Raw genomic sequence first — 19,771 nt, 5'->3', positions numbered from 1 at the left:
GGGAAATAGTCCTATATAGGATTAGTTCCCCTCCCTCTGTCAGACTTGGGGCTGTTTTCCTGACGCTTCCTGTGGCCCACAGCGTGTAACAAAGATGCTCACACTTTTACCTTCCTGCCTGAATGGATATTACCCAACAAGCGTGCTGCTTTCTCACTGTTTCTGTTCAAAGTCATCTCGAGGGCTTTCCCTTCATTTCAGACTCTCCGGATCCCTGCCAACAGCACAGTTACTGTGAGACACAGAGCAGGGCAGGGTTTCCACTGGCTTGTTACTGAAAATATCTCCTTTCTTGGCTATCTACCGGTCCAGGATTCCACCGGGGAACTGCCACGACCGAGGTCAGCTAGTACCAGTGAACTTAGTGGGCTCTGAGTCACTAACCCTGAACTATGAATCACTTCTGGTTGTTATTTGTATGTATCCATGGGCAGGATTTGATCAAGTGCTCACATTTCCTAGTTCTTCTGCTAACCATATGCGTGGTCCCTGTCAGCCCGGGGCTCCCTACATTTGGGGGGGAGGGGCAGAGATGCATCCAACAGCGTTGCCATAAAACTGATTTGTACCCAGAAACAGGCATGTTTTAAACTAATGGCTTTAACCTGTTCACTGTAAAAAGTGCCTTGGACTTAAATCTGAAGAGGTCAGTATCTATAAATATTTACTATGCGGGTGTGTAAGTAGGTAGATACCTACATATCTATACACACACACACATATATATATATACACACCCACCCACAAATATACCATCTATACGTACATATATAAAGACTTCAGAACCCTCTGTCCTATTGGTCTTTGGAGCTCTGTTCTTTCCTTCTGATCTTCAATATATTTGCTCAGAAAAAGGCCTTTTATTAACCAGGCCAATCTGCCCAGCAGTGTCGAGTGTTATGATTCTCTCTCTCCTCTTAAATAACTTTTTATGAACAAGTTGGAGGTTTTTTCTCTTGTGTTTTGAAACAGCCAATGCTAGGCCTGGTGGCTTTGAATTCATCACCACAGCCTCCGCCCAGTGGTGGGAGAGCAATAGGACGTGTGGGAGAAGCAGGCTTCACTTCTCCGGGCTGCCCTGCTGGGGCATTCTGAAGGTGGGACTTTTGGAAGGGAATCATTGGGAGACATTTCATTAGATTGGCTTATTATTTCCTGCAGAATATTTATTAAAGTGGCCTCCAAAATGCGGTCTAGACCTTCCCAGGAGAGTGACAGCTCCCATACTACCTGACTCGGTGCTGACAGTCCTATTACCACAGTGGATCTGGGTACCTCTGAGACATTCATGGGTACCCTGCCAGAGAGACCATTTTGCACTGCCCCTGAGCTGAGGCATAGACCGTTTCAGTGATTCGCACATAGAGTTTGTGGCAGAACTGGGACTTGAGCCTAGATCCCGTGAGTCCCGATGCCTTAACTGCAAGCCCATCCTCCTGGTCTTCCTCACTCTAGTGCTTCCCGCCGGTAGAGCGGCAACGAATATGGCACTTTGCCTGGGGCAGTTCTGTCTCCAAAATGCAAGTGGCATTAACCAGCTGTCCAACCCTCCTCTTGAGTCACAGCCATTAACCCATTTGCAGAGCACAGGCGGCAGTGGCCATTAATCTCCCATCAGTGAACAATGCAATTCACACCAGAGACACGTCCCCAACTTCCCGAGCAAGTCTCCTGGAGAGGAAGCAGCAGCTTCCCCAGTTTAAGCCAGCAGAGTCCATTTGTACACTTCACTGCAGACTTCCCTCCACGCGCCTGGCCCTAGTCCGACTAAAGCCAGGAGATAGCAAACACAGACCAAAGAGGCAGGAGAAGCAGCGCCAGGCTGCCCCAGAATCTGAACTAGAAAGGGTTCTTCTCCCTGCCTTCCACGGGCCGAGAGCACGGAGAGCTCCAGTTCCAAGCTTTTTAATGACAAAACCACAGGTGCTTGATGCTTTCACTCAGAGCCCTCCTACCACTGCGGTGGTACTTCATACTGTCTCTCCTCTTAGGAATGAAACCAGGGTCACGTCCCCCCACAAAAATGTTATCATTTTGAAGGGGCTGCTACCTTCCAATGCTCCCTCAGGAATCTGTTTTGGGACTCAACCATTACACCCTTGTTTAAGGGACGAAGGGATCGGCCGTGGTAACTTGTGAATGTGAAACGCTGTTCCTCTGGCGCCCTGGCAAGGTACTTTGCTCCTGAAAACGTAACTGTGTAGCTCAGAGCAGACAGGTCTCCCACACTCCAAGTGTACATTCAAGTACAGACAGGACACTCAAGGAGCACACCAGTGCAAGGGAGAACAGGATCAGGCTTGGTGTGTGTTGCACTGTTAAGCAAATAGTCAGAGCCCTTCCTTACACACAAAGAAACTGGGGTGAAAGGCTGTGAAACCAGATAGAGTCCAGACGGCACCAAAGGGACTCTGCAAAGAGAACGAACTGATAACGAGGAGGAGGACACAGAGCCCTCCCTACCTGGCACGGGATACCAGAGCCAAAGTCCAGCAAATGGCTTAAAGGCCTTGTCCAAAACCTACTGACGTCAATGGGAATCTTTCCACTTACTCAGGAGCAGTGATCAAATGAATCCGCAGCAGCCCTAGTCACTCGGGGCAAAGCAGCGGCCAGGTGACCAAATTCTCATACCCACAGACACAAATTCTCCAATCCACCCAGAAACACGCAGTCATGATGGGAATCTCTCGTGCAGTAACCCAGACGTCAATGCTTTGAGGAAGCCTGGGACATGTGAAGTCCTCCACTGACACGCTTATCATTTCAAAACTATGCCCTTGGGGTTTGTGAGAACTCCGGAGTTAATACCTGTCAAATGTGAAAATACCCTCAACAACCTCTGCAGCACTTACGTAGAAGATTAAAACCATGTAACTTTGTTTCCAGTATTACAGGGGATTAAGGAGGCGGTGCCCTGGTGTGTTAATCCTGCTGCATTTTCCAATACCACTAGAAATTACACACAGAGATTAGGCAAAATGTGCTTAATCTTTCTTTTCAGCAGGAAATCTGTATTTATGAACAGTTCTGGATCGAGGACTCTCCAAGGGGAAAGAGGATAATGCCTGAAACCTAGATCTTCGTTCTCTCTGCAACGATTCACCCACTGGCTTTCTGAAGCTGGAAACAAGGACTCCATTGTTGTTTCAGTTTGGGAGCAGGCTGCTGGCATGTAAAATTAAAAAGGTGGTAGAGGAGTTTTTAAACTAAGGGCTGGGAAAACTGACCGGTCAGAGGAGCACACTCTTCGGACAGAGCCATCCTGTACAAGAGGATTTCTTAAAGGGGATACATCCTAGTAAGGAGGAGAGGACAGAAGTTGATAAAGTACAGGTAGGAATTGAAGAGAACCCGTAAACAAAAAAAGAGCCCCATTCAATTACATCACATGAAGGCAGACAACTAACTATGGACAAACATTAGAAGTGACTGTATAGAAATGCTAGAAGTCTAAATACCAAGATGGGTGAACTTGAGTGCCTGGTATTAAATGAGGGTATTGATACAACCGGCATCACAGAAACGTGGTGGAACAATGATACTCAAAGGGACCCGGTACTACCAGGGCACAAAATCGATAGGAAGGACGGAATAGGTCGTGGTGGTGTGGGAGTGAAAGAAAGCATAGAGTCAACTATAACTACAATCTTAAATGAGTCAAACTGTGCCACTGAATCTCTGTGGATAGAAATTCCATACACGTACAGGGTAAAGTGGAAAGTTTTGTTGGTTGTATACAATCCAGGGGTTGTGCATTAACCACCCCGATGTAACATTTCTCCAGTCAAGTCCTGATTCCGTTTAAACGGATTTACTCTTTTCCCCAGGATGTGTGTGTTATTCTCAGTAACACTCATGGAAGTTCTGCATGTACAGCGAGAAGATGGCAGGCTGCTAGTAAGGGTGTGTCATCTCCCAGCACAGTTACCAGAATAAAGACAAGCTGTATCCAGTTTAGACTAGTGGCCTGGCACTCATGAAGAAAGCAGCATTTCTCAGCAGGATATGCTGTGAAATGTGCCGGTAAATTACATTTTTTTCTAACTAAATGGGTATTTCTGAACTTCCTGCTGGTAGCAGCCACTCGGCTAAGACAATTATATCAGTTGTGACCCTGCCGGCACGGCAGCTCCATTGCACAAACTGCAAACACGTCACCATCCTCCTGAGACGCAGGTTCAAAAAGAATCAAAATAAAAAACTTAGGGCTTGACGCTCTGTTGTCTGGAACCTGAGCTGTCATTTGCACCGGTGCAAAGTGCAGTTGGCCACCACCTTCCAGATGTATCTGTTTTACTCCCACTTTGCACAGCTGAGAACAACAGAGAATCAAAACCATGAAGTAACACTGCATGTAGCCAAAGACACTACACCAGGGTGGTGTATAAAATGCAACACGCTATATAAAAGTACATTAGGCCAGTGTTAAGAATAAAAGTAATACCATATGCGAGCAAAATACAAGAGAATGTTGTGGATGGATTCATTCAAAACAAACCCTCCCAAGCAAATAAAAACCAAGCCTCAATGTAACACCAATGCAAGGTTTCACATCATCCCAGCCATTGAGAAATGCAGATGAGGTTGATAAATATTTTCCTCCAGTTGGATTTTTGCAAAGATCTGTACTTTTCTTAACAGCGCTGTTCTAAGAGGCCCCCCACAAAGCACAAGAAAATGATGAGGCCCGTGGGAAAGAACAAAAGCTTTGTTAGTGCTAAAGATATTTTCCAGCTCAGAATCTGATTCAGTCGGCGTATTCCCATCTTGCACCTTGGAAGCAGACAGCTTGCTTCTCACTGCACCAAAGAACTGCTCTGCAAAGACAGGAGGCTCCAACTCCGCACCAAACTGGGCCCGATCAGCCTATCACACAGGCTTTTTATTCCAGGCTGCAGGGAGCGGAGTGTGTCTCAACCAGTGGTTTCTGCCTAACTGCGGTGCCAGGATCGCCCCCTGAGAAGGGCTCCCTGGTCTCCCATATGGAGGTAGGTCACTGTAATATTGGCTGCCTCATAGTACCGGCAACTTGAAACTGTTGGGCCAGATGAACCCCCTCAGGCTTTGATGGGGTGGCTCCAAACTGCTCCTGGGTTTGGGTTTTGCAAAATCAAAGCCCATCTGAAGACACCTTGCAAAAGGAAAGTGCCCCCCTTCCCCTTATTTTCATTCTCTCTCTCTCCTAGTCACACTGATCGGTCATTTCGACAATTCTTGTCCCACTTCTAATTCTATATTAATTATAAAAACCCTCCTTATAAAACATCCCTTTGTTGTTACATCTCTTGGAATGGCAGGCTAGGATGGCAAGCGGAGACCTTACGTGTAACAACACAACGCTTCAGGAAAGTTAAACGCAAGCTCATCAAACCGCACGCACTGTAACAACTTTCCTTTTCAAAACTCCAAGCGCTCGCCTCTCCTACGAGCCATTCCTCTGGCTAGATATGGCCCCATTACTGGAGTACCTGAGCACCTCACAGTCTTGAAAGCCCGAGGCTAGTGCCCTGAACACTGCACCACCGGCAGAGAGTGTATGTGAGCAAAGGCAGTTGTTTATTAATCAGTCCGCAGGGGCAGGATATAAAGTATTAACCCGTCTCGCTATGGCGGAGATGCTGTTCTTGTGCTAAGGTCTCCTTTCCAGTACAGAGAGAGAGTGTCTGTCTGTCTGTTACTTTGGGGGGTTACCTGAGGCATTTGGGGAGAATTACCACACCCTACTCCCAGCAGGAGGGAGCCCTAATGGGCACCAACTCGCTGCCTCCAGAGAAGCAGGGCACCCGGGTCCCTGGTTTCCCCCCAGTTCGACACTCTCCTTAGCACGAGGCACTTTGGCAACTGTGGAGGAAAGCCAACCTGACGTTGGTTTAACAGCTCGAGGGAGAGAGACCAACCCAAGCCAGCCTAAGGATCTGGGACCGTAAGGCCACAGGTAAAAGAAACACGTCAGACGCCGTTTATAGCCTGGCCTTAGTAACCAGTGACTTTCCTGTCTCATCCGGCATTTCTCACCCAAATAAGTTCTAAACAGCGCTTGCCCAGTCTAGAAAGCTGGGGTTCGCCGTTGATGAGACAACCCCGCTGCAGAGTCATTCCTCCTCTTTCCTCTTCTCTTGTCCCATGGCCCAGAGCTCCCCATTCAGAGACTTTTATTGGAGTTCTTTTGTCTTTGCAAATGCCGAAGCCTGCATCTGGCCAAGACGGCAAACACCAACTAGCTCAGTCGATGGCTGTCCATGGTTCTCATGTAGCTCGGGTCAGCTCTCGGGCTCCCCCGCCCCAGGTTCACACCCAACTGATTTGGAACACCACATCCTGCACATTACCTAGCTCTGCAACTGCTTCCCGTACAAACCTCCCTCAATAACCATGACAATCAGCCAGTTCTTAGCTGTTGGCAGAAACCCCACATGACCCCCTCGGTGAAATATTAAGAAGATGGTTGGACACAGGGGTAATATACCTGCCAGAGCACCTCTGTGTCACAGCACCTTGCTGTGCCTGGGAACTGCTTCGTAAAGACGTGCAGAGGGAGTACGGTATCTCCCAGGCATGCAGGCCCCGTTCGCTACGCCAGCGAGTGACTCAGCCGCAGCCTCTCAGGGATTCTTAGGCACTGCCGTGACTAATGCGGTTATTTTTGGATCCCCCACCTTGCCGGCGATGGAATGGGTGCATGGCGCATCTCTGCACCCAGCAAGAACAGAGACACTCCTCCCGCTCCTGAAGAGAAATAGAAGATCACTGGCTATTGCTGAGGGTGGGGGGGAGCAGAAAGCTCTCCATGGACTGCAGTGTAACCGCCTGACTTCAATGAACCTGGTCCCATAACGCATCGGCACCCCCGACACCGACTGATTCCCGGGAGACAGCAAGGTCCATCCACAGGCACATGAACAGGCTTGTGCGGATTAGTTACCCTGGAGTAAATTGGAGTGATTCAGCTGGATTCTCTCCAGATTTACATCAGCATTGTCAGAGCCGGACACGGCCCTTGGATTTGAAAGAAATCACATTTGTGTGTCATTCACTAAGCTCCTTTCAACGTGTCCTTCGGAGCCGCTCTTCTTGGGAGCTCAGACCTCTGCTTCTCCCCTCGTGCTCTGCTCCAGAGCAGGGGCTCTCTGCCTTCTCCAGCCTGCCACCACAAGCTACAACAGAAAGAAGATTCAGGACCCCTCTGAGCAAAAAAACTGGAGGGCTGGCCATGCTCCCAGGTTGAGAACCCACGCTCCAGAGAATGGAGGGGGAAGAGTAGTGCTGGATGGGGAGAGGAGCATGAAGAGAAAATAGCAACTCCGATGCAAGTCCCCTGGGATCTGCCCAATTCCCAGAGTCACCATTTCTAAGGCTACGTCTACACTTAAAACACGACAGCAGCGCTGCTGTAGCACTTCAGTGCAGACTCCCTGTCCCAACGGGAGGGCCTGTCCCATGGACCTAGTGCTGTCTACACCCGGGGTTAGGTCGGTGTAGTTATATCTCTCACACCCCGAGAGACGTGCCTATACCAATGTGAGTTCATAGTGCAGACCAGGCCTAAGAGAGAGAGTCCCTTTGGAGAGGGATATAAAATAAATCTGCTCTGGGCACCTGGGTCAGCCTCTTCCAGAAAACAGATCAGCTCAGCTCAGACCAGAAAGACAGAATGGTGGATAACAACAAGCATTAGGCAGCAAAATTACCTCTCCTCATGTGTCCCAACAAACCCACTTCCACAGTGTCCTTAATCCTGCACTGTTCCGTCTGCCAGCGCTGACCCCTGCCTCCCCTAGACACACACCGAGCTACCCCAAAGCCCTTGGAGGACACGGCTTGCTCTGAGGCTGGCACTGGATGTTGGTCAGGAGCAACAGGCTTTGTACTCATTAAAGGGAAATCAATTAAGCTGCTAGATATTCAGCCACCTGGTGCCTCTGACGATTTTTTCTCCTCCTCCCCTTAATGTGCCACTGCTGCCCCAGGGAAGTCATGAAAGCAACGAGACGTATTTTCTCTCTCTCTCTCTCAGATTAAAAAATGCTGTATGCAAAGAAATCTGCTCAGGCCATCCAATTACACTACCGTACATCGTCTCTGAGATTTGCAAACCGCTCTCTTTCTATCCATTTATCATCTCTCTCTATCTGCCTCCCTGCCTCTCCATCTGCCCAGATCACTATCTGATCCACGTCTCGGCTCCTTCCGTTGGCTTGTGCTGCATAAAATGATCATCTGTAGTGAATAAAGAATCCATAGTGAATAAGGGGACCTGAGGAAGGTGTAACAGGCTCCCGTGGGATGCAGAAATTACTCCTTTATGCGGGGAAGCCCTTTCAGAGGCCCAGATGCACTCGTGTTTCACTTGCTAGACAAACGCATTATACCGTCTCTCGGCTCTCAAGAGCTACATAAATACGAACAAGCTGAGAGACGAGGGCCACCTCTCTCCTGGCCTTTCCAGGAGGTTCCTGAAGTTTCTTGAGGCATATGATGGGGCAGGTGGGGGGAATCCACTCAGCTGAGCTTCAAGGTGATACCAGGCAAATACTGTGGCTAGTCTGGGTAAATTCAGACCTGGGCATCTTCGCTGCTGGCAGAAGTAGATTTAAATGCGGGTGGCTCCTGCAGATGGCTCGAGGGAAGAGCAGTGAGCTGCATTCCCCCAGGGTAGCTGCACTGCAAAGACTCACATCCCTGAGGACGATGACTCTCGGGCCAGTGGTGTAGCTATCTGTAAGCCATGCCAGCGTGGCAAAGGTCAGACAGCTCCTGCCCCAAAGAGCTGACAGTCCAGAAAGTGCACAGATCAGACAGGTCACACCAGGAATCTGGGAGGAAGGAGTTTTGGTTTGGTTTGTTATTATCTCACTTCCTTGTGGGCATGACAGCAGACATGTATCCTTAGGTGGGACCTGAATAAGGTGTCCAAACCATAAAGGGTAGCCTGGAGAAAGGAGGTATGGGGTGCTGCTGGCCAGAAGCACCCTCACTCCAGGGCTCACTGGAAACTCTTCCCTTTCAATCTCTCTAAATGCAGAGTACAGCGCTCTCCCTCCGACAAATCGTACTGCACACGATGGGAGGGGAGCCTGAGAGAACAGCTACGGCTCAGGAACAAATGCACGATGGAATATTAATGCAGCATAAACTGACATATTGGGAAGCTGAGTGAAGTCTGGGATTAGGGAGGGTCATTAGTTTAACTGATTCACTCTCCGGGAACTGCTGTGTCAGGCACAGTAATCCGGAGGAGCGACACTGACCCACTTTTCACCTCCGATCCCCCTCAATAACCGGCGCTGCCGGAGAAACAGCGCAGCCACCCTTCCTACAGAACAATGGCGCCTCCTCACTCAACCTCCCAGCTGATGCACACGCGCCCAGGCCTGATGCACATTGCCCAGCAGGCCTGGTGCCAGCCATGCCACGCTCCCCACGTCTCCACTGAACACTGACAAGTACACTGTCTGGCTCACCTGCGCGTTAGCAGTGTTAAAACAGGCTTTCGAATGAACAGAATGTGTTTCGCAATTAGACTTTATTGAACGCTTGTGAGCTGCTGCCTGCATTAATCTCATGTATAACAGCTGTAGCCCACACTGTACGGTAAGATTTGAACATTTGCATCATCAGCCTTTGCAACTGTGTAAATCACCAGACAGGAGAGAGACAATAACCAGCGTGACGTGCTGGTCTCCAGCGGGTCTCATTGTCCTGCCTGACCAAGAAGGCCTATCAATGCCAGACGGACCAGAGTGGAACATTAAAAGGGACCAAAGACTGATGTTTACCTTTCCTCTTCCCCTGTGAAGATGAGACCTGCAAGTGAATTCCTCCATCAGCCGAGTTTGCAACTCGCAGCAGAAGGAGGGAAAGGACAAAGGCCCCTAACAAGAAGGAACTGGAGCAAGGATTACTAGACATAAGCAACAGCTCTCCCATGCTTAGCCTGGACTAGCCCTAAAGGACACACACAGCTTGCTTATTATGGACGCTTCTATTACTTTTTGAAGCTTAACATTGGAACGCGTTTGTGTGCATCTACGCTTACCTGCTTTAACCTCGTCAAGAACTCTCGTTTCCTTTTCTTACATAACAAATCGTTCCATAGTTTATTCTAGGATTGGCTCCAAGTGTTGTCTTTGGCAGGAGCTCTAAAGTGCAACAGACCTTGGGCAAGTGACTGGTCTTTGAGGCCTGGGAGCAACCGGAATATCGTTGTGATACTTGGTAGAAGGGCCCGTCCATCATGAAGGGAAGTGGCGTCACAGAGCAGAGGACCCGAGGGGACGGCCTGTGACTCCATATTCAGGCTGTTATGGTGCCTGGGGAGTTTACGCTTGATCATTTGCTGGTGAAATCGAAGTACAGAGCTCCCAGGCAATGGAGGGTTTGTGCCCTGCCTTACCAGTTTGCCCTGAGGTTGGTGCTTATGCTCTTGAGCGACAGCCTGGCAGAGCTCAGCTGGGATAGAATATTCTGGAACAGCATGCAACCTTCTTTCCTATGCCATGGAAAGCAGCAGAACTAAACGGTCTAGTATCCACCTGGCCCAGATGAGCAAAGTCCTCTTAGCCATTGGAACACCAAGACATGCAGCTACTGCCATCGCAGAACATCCGTGTTATCCCCAAACGAGACCATACCGGACAGGTGCCAGGAGCCCACGGCCCATAGGCAGTGGGTGGCTCGGGCTACAGAGCGCTCAGTCTCCCCTATCTGTTTTCTGAGCCACCCTGCTGCCCAGCTCAGCAGGCAACGCGCATGTCCGCCAGGGCCAGGAAGGGAGTGGGGTGTAGCAGGGGGAGGGCCCCACCTGCACACAGACATGCCCACCAAGTGCCACTGTGGCGGGCTCCTCCGAATCTGAGTGGCAAGAGGCCGGAGCAGGACCCAGGCCCACAGGTCAGGAGCGGACGCTGTGGGGTGAGCATGGGACGGGCTCAGCCCCCCAGCGAATATTTTCACCAGCAGCCTCTGCTGAGGCGCACACCTAACTTCCATAAAAAGGGAGCACCGTCCTCTTCAAAACCAAAGGGCAGCCCAGTGTGACGAATGCCCCTCGCACAATGGGGCCTGGGAGCTTGGTTCTGGATGGCGCACTGCGGGTAGGACAGGCCAACTAGATACTACGACTGGCAGCCTATAAATGCTACAGACTACATTCAATTAGGCATCCCGGCGTTGCTTGGTTCAAGATAAGGGCCGCCCTGGCCTGCACTGCAGAACACCCCAGGCTGGATCTCGCTACGCCTGCAGCTTACCCGGTGTGATACGTCAAGGGATGGTCAGCCAGGGAGACTGCTTGAGAATCAAAATGTTCCGATGCCTCTTTGTAAGAAGCCAGGCTGCCTTGCGGAATAGCCCTAAGGATACTAACACCTTCCACTTCTACAGCTGATGTGGGAGCTCCTGGATTTCGGCTCCTGACATTGATCCCCTGCAGCATCCGCACCTGCTTTGCGATGGCGCAACTTTAATAGACTGAAGGCAGCCTGTGCAAATGTGAGACTGTCATCACACTGTCGGACCAGGCAAGCGTGTCACCAACAGCTGGACAGATGTGGTCGCTCTCCCCAGAGCCTGGCTTCCCTCCCTCCCCACACCCGGAGCTCGCAAGAGGAGTAATTGTTGCTGCCTTGGCTTGATCAAAGCTCAGGTTCAATCGTTCATTCAGCAGCAAGAAACCCTGAGAGGAACAGCTTGTGCAATGCCCCAGATAACACAGCTCGTTTCTGGGACCCGCCAGAAAGCTGGGAAACCCACCCCGCTCTAGACATTAGCAAGGGACAAGGAGGTGGAAGTGAACTGCCTTCCCGCCACGTTTTAGGAACGAAAGCCCTCTCCTCTCCGGTGCGGAGACAGCAGTTCTGACAAAGCAGCAGACGGACCCAGGATGACACAGGACAAGCAGACAGGGCAGTACACTGCCGTATGCAACCTACCTCCTAGTGCCTGTTTGGTTAACGGTCCATACCAGCTCATTCACATGCCATTTCACTAGTGTCTTGTGCTCACGTAATGGACATGTACCAGTGACACTTTGCTCGGCAGGATTGTTAATTGTCCCATGCTCATGTTTGAACAAACGCACCGTCTTAAACACACCCTGCTGGACATCTGTTCGCTCTCACGTTGTGATACTGTCACAATGCTTTTAACAACAACAAATACTGAAAAAAATGTGAAGGGGAACTGAAGGCACATGGAATGCGGAGACTTTCCAGTCTAGGTCACTGGTTTGAACGGGCCCCAAGTGAAGACAATGCTGTCTGTTGTGGGGGCCATGTGAAATGAAGGAGTGACATCAGTCTCGCTTTTAGCGCTATGTGACAAAACCCCTTACTGCTCGCTGGGAACCTCTGCAAGGCGGCCAAAACTGATCCTATCTTGAGCTGATCCACCCAGTGCAAAAACAGTGCATGGGCGCGGGAGACGTTTGTACCTATTCCATGGGTAACGAGGAGATGACTCCAGGGCTATTAATCCAGCACCATCCACCCCAGGCATCCATTCATCTTAAATAACAACGTAGGCTGTTGGGTTCAGGAGCAAGCACTACAAGTGAAAGCCCCCAGCCCTTTTCTGCCTGGGGAGAACAGGCTGACGGCAGGAGCAGAGAACGGAGGTTCCAGTGTCCTTGAAAGCCGTTTACAATGAAGCTCTGGGGGAATGGCAGCCTTATACTAGAACTGTCCTTAGAACAGAAAGTTGGATGGGGGAGCTGTGCTGCAACTCTTTGTATTCCAAAAGAGAAAAGCAACGCATTGCAATCAGATGCTCGCTGCGGGTTCCAGAATCTCCTTGCCTAGCTGCTTCTTGGGCAAATGCTGCCACCGTGTGGCCTCTGGAGAGCTCTCCGCAACTTTGTAGGAGAGCGAATCATTTGGAACCAGCTCTCCATCTCCCAGGAGGAAGGGCTAAGAAGCACTTGGGAGAGCTATAGCAAACCTGCCCCGGATCCCCCACAGAGCCTAGAGCTGGAATACAGATAATACAGAGCATGAAATGAAAGCACGTCGCCTTTCTGTGCTGGAACAATGTCCACCAGTTAGCGTGGGCTGCCAAACAGCTCACCTAATCCCTGACGCAATGAATACACCGTGTCCACGCTTTTCTGAACTCCGACCCATGAATGAGTTATTAGGCACTGGCCCTTATCTCCAGGATAAACTCACTCGCCCAGCCCGTTCCCAAACAACAAGTGAGTCTTTGTCGTTACAACTCCAGGATGCAGACAGGATATTAAGGTTTCTTTTAAAATTAAATCGATAAAACTGCAGTTATTAAAGATGTGACTTTGGCAACTTGCAATCTGCAGAGCATCGAGCCGCATTCCTATTGAAGGGAGTTTGGAATCCGGATGAGCTCCCATTGATTAGCTGATACTCGTTGCATACAAATGTCTCCATTGCACAATGCTCGATAGCCCCATCATTCCTAGCACAGACGGCACATCACTCCGGGGCGGGAAAGAGAGGCTCTGTTGGGTTTTAAGAATAACAAATAAGCACTAAATTAAACAAGATTGTTTCAACTTACAGAATGATCACAAGCAATCAAACACTGAACCGATCTAGGGCTTGATTCTTCCCTGCCCTGCATCCTGTGGAGTGATCTACACCAGTGCAAAGTGGTGTCAAGTGCTCCATCCACCCCTCCCCCCTCATCAGAAGGGGAGCAGAACGAGGAGCAATGGTCTCAAGTTGCAGTGGGGGAGGTCCAGGTTGGATATTAGGAAACACTATTTCACTAGGAGGGTGGTGAAGCACTGGAATGCGTTACCTAGGGAGGTGGTGGAATCTCCTTCCTTGGAGGTTTTTAAGGCCCGGCTTGACAAAGCCCTGGATGGGATGATTTAGTTGGGAACTGGTCCTGCTTTGAGCAGGGGGTTGGACTAGATACCTCCTGAGGTCCCTTCCAACCCTGATAGTCTATGATTCTATGATCTTACCCCTCACTTGCCAGTGTTGCCAATTCTTGTAATTTTATCATGAGTCTCATGATACTTGGGGTCTGTCTCAGATCCCCAGCCCCCAGTAGGGTGACCAGACAGCAAGTGTGAAAAATCGGGACAGGGGGTGGGGGATAATAGGAGCCTATATAAGAAAAAGACCCCAAAATTGGGACTGTCCCTATAAAATCGGGACATCTGGTCACCCTAGCCCCCAGTCACATGAAACTTTCACTTTCATGTTTTATGCCAAGGAAGAGAATCAGTTCCCTTGGGTCTAAAGCACAAGGTCCCGATCCTGCCAAGACCAAAGCACCTGCTTAGCTTTACTACTGTGCAGGGTCCCAAATGAAACCAGTGGAACTACTCCTGGTAACAAAGTTAAATACACATGGAGCACGGGGGCATCAATGTGTTCTTATGAGTTACCAAGTCTAAAAAACGATGGGTTCATTACACTGACATTTCTCTAGAACTGGTTTTGTTACAGTCAGACCCAGGACACATTTATGACTTGCCCAGAGGGTGCTGACTGCAGTTTACCAGGAATCACCAAGCAGAGCTCCTACAGACAGTCATACAAGTTCTGTCAAACTGAATGAAAAGGCTGCCGGAGCTTAGGGAAATGCTCACTGTTAGCTGGAATGCAATTCTTTTTCGAAGCCACCAGTAAAGTCTGCTTAGTGCCTTATGCCCCAGCCCTGCAATGAGCTCCACACAGAGGATTCCCGAGCGATCCCAGTGCGGGGTCCAGCCACACACAGCGCAGAACTGCGGCTTTACCTTCTCTGTCTGAATTACTTGTCAGGTGCAACTACTGCCTACCAGTTATACCCATGCAAACCACCAAAACCATGACATGGGGTCAACAACATACACTGGCCACCTTACCCTTCAGGTGGAAAAACCATTCATTACACCGTTACACTTTCTGCCACTTGTACTGTATTCAAAGTAGTTGCTGTCTAGCTATTTTGATCTCCATGCCAGATGGTAAATTACATACAACTATTTACAGGAAAGAAACAACGCAACAGACACGAACAATCTGTTCTATGCCACTAGTTTTCATATGAATACAATTAAGAGGGGTTTCACCTTATGAAATGGAGAATCCGCAGTATTTGAGGGATGAGTATTTGAGCACTGGAATGGGTTACCGAGGGAAGTGGTGGAATCTCCTTCCTTAGAGGTTTTTAAAGCCTGGCTTGACAAAGCCCTGGCTGGGATGATTTAGTTGGGATTAGGTCCTGCCTTGAGCAGGGGGTTGGACTAGATACCTCCTGAGGTCCCTTCCCACCCTGATATTCTATGATTCTATGAAGCTGTTTTTTAATCAGGATGGATGAGTCCGCCTCCATGTTCCTGGAAAGTGACGTGGGGAAGAAATGATGGGGTGATTAGTTTTTGTTTTGTTTTGTTTTTCAAATAGAAATTTTATTAAGAACTGAAAGCAGCAGCAGCTCTTCTCTGCTCAGTGCAGAGGGGGAACCATAGAAATTAGAGATAGCCGACAGTCCGTTAGCACCTTCCCTTAGAATTCTTTGTTGCCACTAACCTAGGGCGTGAGCAGCCTTTACTCTTACTGAAGCTGGAGGCATTCTGCACTTTGCAGACGACTAACAATGCCGTGCAAGATCAGAGGGCCCTTGAATCCAAAACTAGCAACTCAACCAGCTGATTCAAGGGAGACTCCTCCTTAGTTGCTGGCACTTATTACTCTTGCCCTCTCCCAGACTGACCGTTCCACAGCCCTTCCAGTGGAGGTGTTGAAGTGGGGTCCCTTCTTCCCTTCCGTACAGATGTCTGGCTGGAAGTTGAAGGCAGTTGGGTTTCCACAAAACTGTAATCTTGCTTCTTTGTCTATTGAGGAATAAGGCAGGTCAGGCCGAGATGCTATTTGTCTCTGGGCTGTCCCTCAATATTAGAATTCACTCATTTCAGCAGTAAATAAAATATTCATGCAAGTGCATTCTTCCCAAAGCAGTCGTGTAGCCAGTGTGCGCTATTACAGAGAAGAGTGCGTGCTACTCACAAGTGAAATGGCCCCTTGCCGAGATGTCTATTTCTCGCCCTAATGGATGACACCTATAAGTAAAACACACATTGTCTAAATGACTCTATTTTCGGAAGAACTACGCTCTCGGGAATATTGAACATTCCCATGGCCCTCTTCAAAAAACACTCAAGAGAGAACCCAGTTTTCCAGTCCAACATTATCACTCTCAGTAAAACAGGCTCCCATAGAGAAGGAGGAGCCTGAGAGCATCCACTCGAATACCCAGGGCGCTATCGCTATTTAATGCATGAGGCTGGACTGAACCTCGTATCCACACTAGAGCCAAGGCTGCTCCCGTGTGATCCCGCAGGCTGAGTACAGGCCCGGTTTTAGGCACAGGGAGCTGCCTGCCTACATTCCCTTGGCTATTTCATAACATTTTGATGAAACATGATGACATATTGATGCCAAATCATCATTAGTGCTTTGTGTGATGAGATTCTGAGATCTCGACACTCTCTCTGAACCCCAGGGATGGTTCATGAGAAGATGCTGGCCCCCTATCCTCCAGAAAAACATGTATTCATCCCATCTGCCCCTGAAAAGTCAAAGATCCAGTGTGTGACTCTGTACATTGGGAGGAGAAGAGGTATCGGTCTCACAGAGGAGGAAGGGTGGGTAGGGAAAGAGGCACGTCCACAACTGGGGCATCTACTGGCAGAAGTTCAGGGAAGAGAGGATGGAGGTTTCCTTTTAAACAGGGACTGGGGAGGAGAATAGACTGCAACGTTCACCAGCCAGGACTCAATAAAGGAGACGTCAGATTACAGAGGGCAGGGGCCAAAGGAGACATAAGTTCCTGTTCTGCAGAACTCGGGATCAGCAAGAAACCACGTAGCAGATCATTACAAAAATAGTCTGTCCACAGACTTCCTCCTAGGCCACAGCAACTGGCTTTTATAGCGTTTAAGGCAGGGGTTCTCAAACTGGGGGTCAGGACCCCTCAGAGGGTCACAAGGTTATTACATGGGGGGTCGTGAGCTGTCAGCCTCCACCCCAAACCTCGCTTGACCTCCAGTATTTAATATGTTTTTAATGCATAAGGGGGGTGGCTCTCAGAGGCATGCTGTGTGAAAGGGGTCCCCAGAACAACAGTCTGAGAACCCCTGGATTAAGACCAGGGAGGCCCATTACGGTCGCTTAGTCTGACCTCCAGCATAACACGGGCCAGAGAAGCCCACGTGTAGCGTATCTCCTGCCCCAAGAGGTATTCTAGTCTTTATACACATCGCTCCGATCTGATGTAAATGTGGATGTTCTTAGTCACACAAATGTCTGATCCCTATCTGCATCCTTAGTGCATTCATTTATAAGACAGTGTCTCTGTTGACCACTCACTTCTGAGGCTCCAGAGAAAGACCAAGAAACATCTGACAGTTTTAAAAGCTACCATCAACCTGTCACGTTGCACAGCCCAAGGCAGGGGAAGGCTCGTAGCACATCTCTGAGATACAGGGGGAGTGCCACCCCAGGCAGGCTCCAGTTGGGTGGGAGGCAAGCGCACTCCCATGGGGGCTGAAGGAGGGTAGCAGAGTGCAGTGGACTGTGGGAGTGAGGAGCGTAGGGTTGCTATCTATCCAGGTTTGACCAGGATCATCCCTTTTTTGAAGTGGCTCTCCTGGGAAATCTGTCAGGATGCGCACTCCCAGCAGGCCAGTTTTATGGGCTCAGCATCATCGCACGTGTCCCTTTTTCTGTACCTCAGAGATGGCACCCAACAGTGGGGGGAAGCCCGTCCATCAAAGGATGGGTGTCTCATGAGGTACAGGGAAATAGGGGGTATCCTGGGGTGTCTGTTCCTGTGGGGGACCCCTAAGGGAAGGAAAAATATCCCAGTTCCAGGGGGGGATCCCTGAGGGGAACGGGGATATTCATGGGGGTATCCATGAGGGGGAGGTGTCCCCTGAAGGGAAGGGGAAATATCCCAGGGGGGTGGGGTCAGTTTTGGGAGGATCCCTGAGGGGAAGGGGAGTACCTCAGGGGGGTGGGGTATCCCAGGGGGTGGGGGGTCCCTGAGGGGGAAGGGAGTATCCCGGGGGGTGTGTGTGTGGTCTGTTGGGGGTCCCTGAGGGAAGGGGAAATATCCCAGGGGCATTCCAAGGGGGAGTACCCCAGGGGGGTGGAGTCAGTTTCTGGGCAGGGTCCCTGAGGGGAAGGGGAGTATCCCAGGGGGGTGGGGGCTGTTGGGGGTCCCTGAGGGGAAGGGGGTGTTGGGGGGTATCCTGGGGGGTGGGGGCTGTTGGGGTCCCTGAGGGGAAGGGGGTGTCCAGGGGGTATCCCTGGGGGTGGGGGGGTCTCTGAGGGGGAAGGGGAACACCCCGGGGGGGTCTGTTGGGGGGTCCCTGAGGGGAAGGGGAAATATCCCAGGGGCATTCCAAGGGGGAGTACCCCAGAGGGGTGGAGTCAGTTTCTGGGGGGGTCCCTAAGGGGAAGGGGAATACCCCTGGGGGGTGGAGTCAGTTTCTGGATGGGGGTCCCTGAGGGGAAGGGGGTGTCAGGGGGTATCCTGGGGGGTGGGGGCTGTTGGGGGTCCCTGAGGAGAAAGGGGTGCCCCAGGGGGTGGGGGATCCCTTTGGGGAAGGGGAGTACCCCAGGGAGGTGGGGTCTGTTGGGGGGTCCCTGAGGGGAAATATCCCAGGGGCATTCCAAGGGGGAGTACCCCAGTTTCTGGGCAGGGGTCCCTGAGGGGAAGGGGAGTATCCCTGAGGGGTGGGGGCTGTTGGGGGTCCCTGAGGGGAAGGGGGTCCCGGGGGGGTATCCTGGGGGTGGGGGCTGTTGGGGGGGTCCCCGAGGGGAAGGGGAGTACCCCCGGGGGGGTGGGGGCTGTTGGGGGGGTCCCCGAGGGGAAGGGGAGTAACCCGGGGGGGGTGGCGGTTGTTGGGGGGGTCCCCGAGGGGGAGGGGAAGGGGAGTACCCCGGGGGGGTGGCGGTTGTTGGGGGTCCCCGAGGGGGAGGGGAAGGGGAGTACCCCGGGGGGGTTTTGGGGGGGGTCCCCGAGGGGAAGGGGAGTACCCCGGGGGGTGGGGTTTGTTGGGGGTCCCCGAGGGGAAGGGGAGTACCCCGGGAAGGTGGGGGCTGTTGGGGGGGTCCCCGAGGGGAAGGGGGGTATCCCGGGGGGGTGGGGGCTGTTGGGGGGTCCCCGAGGGGAAGGGGAGTACCCCGGGGGGGGGGCTGTTGGGGGGTCCCCGAGGGGAAGGGGAGTACCCCGGGGGGGTGGGGGCTGTTGGGGGGTCCCCGAGGGGGAGGGGAGTACCCCGGGGGGGTGGGGGCTGTTGGGGGGGTCCCCGAGGGGAAGGGGAGTACCCCGGGGGGGTGGGGGCTGTTGGGGGGGTCCCCGAGGGGGAGGGGAGTACCCCGGGGGAGGGGGGGCTGTTGGGGGGGTCCCCGAGGGGAAGGGGAGTACCCCGGGGGGGGCTGTTGGGGGGGTCCCCGAGGGGCAGAGCGCGGCCGGGCCAGCCCAGCCCCTGGCCGATCACCTGGTGCATGTGGAGTCACGTGGTCCGCCCCCGCTCCCTCCCCTCGCGCCTCGTCGCGCCGTGACGCCATCACCCCCGCGCCAGGCACCGCGGCGCTGAGGAGAGCGGGGTCTCCGGAGGGGGAGGGGAAGCAGGCGCAGCGCGAGCCCCGGCGGGCAGCGGCCTCCTCAGCCACTCGGCTCCCGAGTCCCGGGACGGAAGCGGCGCAGCGGTGAGAGGCGGAGGCGGGGGCGGGGGCCGGGGGGGGGGGGGGCGAGACCCGGCGGGGGAGAGAGAGAAGCGGGAAGCGCCTCG

At 51.8% G+C, this 19,771-nt stretch overlaps 1 protein-coding gene and 1 long non-coding RNA gene across 4 annotated transcripts in view; one reads left to right on the top strand and one right to left on the bottom strand.

Annotated features, from left to right (window-relative positions):
* Positions 1-5,157: 5,157 nt before the first annotated feature.
* LOC122172944 (uncharacterized) lies at positions 5,158-19,616 on the bottom strand. 2 transcript variants are annotated; one of them, XR_010594093.1, is made up of 4 exons: positions 19,478-19,616; positions 15,978-16,030; positions 15,685-15,805; positions 5,158-13,471 (listed from the first exon to the last, which is right to left on the bottom strand). It is a non-coding gene; the product is annotated as an uncharacterized LOC122172944 (long non-coding RNA). The 2 variants fall into 2 exon arrangements; XR_010594094.1 differs by lacking the exon at positions 19,478-19,616 and adding an exon at positions 17,340-18,749.
* The window catches only part of ADAR (adenosine deaminase RNA specific), a 28,853-nt gene continuing 28,638 nt past the window's right edge, over positions 19,557-19,771 (top strand). For both annotated transcript variants that reach the window (XM_065574371.1, XM_065574368.1), the window contains exon 1: positions 19,557-19,688. The gene's annotated coding sequence lies outside the window, so the exon portion shown is untranslated. The remainder of the gene's footprint in view (positions 19,689-19,771) is intronic.

The sequence above is a fragment of the Chrysemys picta genome, chromosome 20 (assembly GCF_011386835.1).
Source record: "Chrysemys picta bellii isolate R12L10 chromosome 20, ASM1138683v2, whole genome shotgun sequence".
Classification (NCBI taxonomy): Eukaryota; Metazoa; Chordata; order Testudines; family Emydidae; genus Chrysemys; species Chrysemys picta.
Note: the sequence above shows the minus strand (reverse complement) of the source record. Positions and strands in the feature narration are given on the sequence as shown.